Source organism: Pteropus alecto, unplaced genomic scaffold (assembly GCF_000325575.1).
Source record: "Pteropus alecto unplaced genomic scaffold, ASM32557v1 scaffold39, whole genome shotgun sequence".
Classification (NCBI taxonomy): Eukaryota; Metazoa; Chordata; class Mammalia; order Chiroptera; family Pteropodidae; genus Pteropus; species Pteropus alecto.
In genome coordinates, this window is record NW_006443568.1 from 8240027 (window position 1) to 8243399 (window position 3373).

A 3373-nucleotide genomic window follows, 5' to 3' on the forward strand; every position below is an offset into this window, starting at 1 on the left:
TTTATCACAATCTTTAAAAAAATTGTCTCAGACTTTTTCTAAGCCTGAATCCAATGTACACCATTGGTTATTCTTCAACAATGATCTGGCTGGTATTGGTCCAGGTTGTAGACAATGCTGCCCCCCAAACTTGGAAGCCTGGCTCCATGGACTTGTGGTAACGTGTTTGCTGCTGGGAAGTTCAATGTCATTGTTATTCGAGACCTCTTATGTGTGAAGGTTGGGAGCCTTCTCTCTGTCTCTGGTGGTCTGATATTTCACATGCTCAGCTATCTGCAGGTCTTTCATTCTTGCTTCTGGCCACTTGTGGATCTTTTTAATCTGGGGACTCATGTCCCTCAGTTCTAGAAACTTTCTTGCTTTTCTCTCTTTCGGGAGCTTCTTTTAGTTGTGTCTTATATCTTCTGGACAAATTCTTCATCTCCCTACCCTCCTGTTCTATTTTCTAGGAGATTTCATAGACTTCATCTTCTAACCATTCTACCGCTTTTAATAATTTGCAACAACTTATTTGAAGTTCTTATTCATGCTGTTCTTATGTCATAGATATTATATATCATGTGTGAGAGAGGGAATTGTCCAAATTTATCTTCTGCTTAGACCCACCCTTCCAAAGAAAAAAACAGAAGCAATTAAGAAATGTAATTATCATGGCACAAATTATCAATCAAGATAGTCAATTGCCATCTAAGGCTTATTTTGGAATTTAAAAGTTACTTCCACAAAGTGTTGTACAATCTGAAGTCTAGTTGTCTTTCAAGACACTCTTGTGCAAACAACCCTTCTGAGGACAGATTTCTATGGACAGAGCTAATATGTTTTTAATGGCTAGTCCCACAGACACCCCCTCCGCCCCCCGCCATTAGACAAGAAAACAAGACAGATGCTCTCGTAAAAGTTCTCATTTTGACCCCTGTCACGTCTGATTTTTAAACTCATGTTTATGGTGGAGCATAGTAAGTATTTCTGTTTCCGCAACTTCAGGGGAGAAAAGACAGCTCCTTCACATCTTTCTGAGGCTAATTTTCATAGTAGTTGTTAATTAGGAAAATTTTCATTCTTGGGGGCCAGTCATTCGAATTTTATTAGTTGAGACTATAAGAAAGAGCAGGCCAGAAAAGGCCATTTTCTAGAACTAGAGAAAAGGTAAAATTATTTAACAATTCCATTATTTAATCACATTGGAATCCAGAGCATTTGGTGCTTTTCTACAATAACGTAGTTTGAGGTCAGAAATAGCGTCCTAAAAGATGGTGTTTCCGTTTCTTGTTCTCATTGCGTGTGTGTGTGGTGGGGAGGTGGTTTTTGAGAAGAAAAGGGACAGAAGATGCCTCTATTCCACCTTCTTGAAAAAGGTAAACTTGGAGTATTTTTCTAAATTGTGTTCTACTTCTTCCCACCACAGGGCCTTTGCATATGCCATTCCCTCTGCCTGGAATGCACACCACTCCTTTGCCTGGGTAACTATGTAGGAGAAAACCCCATTCTCCCAGGGAATTTTCCCTCACACCAAGTAATTCCCTACAATACCAAGTGGGTGACCTGTAGTTCAACTCAATTCAGATGCTATCCACCTGGAGGCAGCATCAGATTCCACAGGTTAAGGGTTCGGTCCCATAAGACTGCATTGCGCACAAACACACTTCAGATGCCAGTCTCCAGCCCAGGTTGTTACCTGTGCTTCTGACCAACCAGCTATAGGTTGAAGGTTTCAATGACCCCCTTTACTAGCACAGCTCACATAACTCAGGAAAACACTTACTTGCATTTATCAGTTTATAAAAGTATATGATAAAGGATACAGATGAACAGCCAGATGAAGAGACCCACATGGCGAGGTCTGGGAGGGTCCTAAGTGTAGGAGCTTCTGTCCCTGTGGAGTTGGGGTTTGTAACTCTCCTAGTATGTAGATGTGTTCAAATCCTGTGTTAATGGGGTTTTATGGAGGTTTCCTCACATAGGCATGACCAATTATTAACCCCATTTGCAGTCCCTTCCCTCTCTGTTGAAGTGCGGATGAGGGGGTGGGGCTGAAAATTCCAAGCCTCTAATCACGGCCTGGTCTTTTTGGTGGCCAGCCCCCATCCAGGAGCCATCCATAAGTCCGCCCAGAGTCACCTCAATAGAACAAAACATGCTTTGAGTGCTCTTACCTCTTAGGAGTTTAAAGGGTTTTAGGAACCCTGTGCCAGGAACCAGGGGCAGTGACCAATACACATTAATTTTAGTATCTCACAGTAACCTTTTCATTCTTAAGTCTCAACGTAAGCATCACATCCTCAAGAAGACTTCCCTGACCCCCCAGACAGATTATGGTCCCATATGACGCCTTTTTTAAGTCTGTACCATGAACCCATTCTCTATACCCTAATCACACTTATAATGCTAAATTCATTTATGATTTCTGTTCTTAATATCTCTTCCCCAGTAAGATATATGCTCTACGAGGGCTAGATGAGTCGAGTCTCTTTTTTGTTTATTTGCACAGAGCCAGGTGTTCGTTGAATAACGATGGGAGGATTCTGGGATGTGGAGTCCCCCACTCCCACGCTTACCTCCAGATCCTGCCAGGATGAGCTTCCTTGGGTAGGGGGAAGGGTGGTCCTGGGGTGTCTGGAGCCCTGGATTCTTGGCTTATCTCAGTCACAGCGTCTTCCTTGTGATCTTGAGCCAAGTAATTGTCTAAAGCCTGCGCCCTTGCCACCAAGATTCCCTGCACCTGCCTGGCTTCCAGAGGCGCTGCAAAACTTGCGTTCAGTGTAAGGAGTTGGGGGAAGCTGCTGTACCAGTTCTGGCTTCGAGTAACACTTGGGTAACAGTGACAGCTGCTGCCACCTCTTAGCCTCAGTTTCCCCAGCTACAATGAAAAGGGATTGAAATACAAGGTCAAAGTTCCTCCCCATCTCCCCACCCCAGTCCATTTTCTTTTTTCTTTTTTTTTTTTTTCACCTACAGCACCTGGTCTTCTTAGCTGGTCTCCCATCCAAGTACTAACCAGGCCCGACCCTGGTTAGCTTCCGCAATCAGACGGGATCGGGCTTGTTCAGGGTGGCATGGCCGTAGACACCTCCGTTCGTTTTAAGTGGGAGCTGGCCGTGAAAGTTTCCAGGATTTCCTTGTCTTCCTCAGCCCAAGGGCCCTGTCCCACAGCCCGTAGGCAGCAGCACTTCTGCCCTGATATCCTCTGCCCCTCTGCTGGGTCTGTCCCATCCATCCCTGGTCTGGGCATTGCACGAACTTGAATTTTCCTCCATGGTGTGGTGATGGAAGGCCTGGAGGCCTGGGAAGGGGAACTTGGCTCACCAGGCACTGTGCTAAGTACTTTACATTTCACTAAGCTCGCAATACCCTGAGAGGTAGGTTATCTCACTCT

The 3373-nt window shown here is 44.7% G+C and overlaps 1 pseudogene; it reads right to left on the reverse strand.

Moving 5' to 3' along the window:
• Positions 1 to 2946: 2946 nt before the first annotated feature.
• On the reverse strand, positions 2947 to 3065 carry LOC112472969 (annotated as a pseudogene).
• Positions 3066 to 3373: the final 308 nt, after the last annotated feature.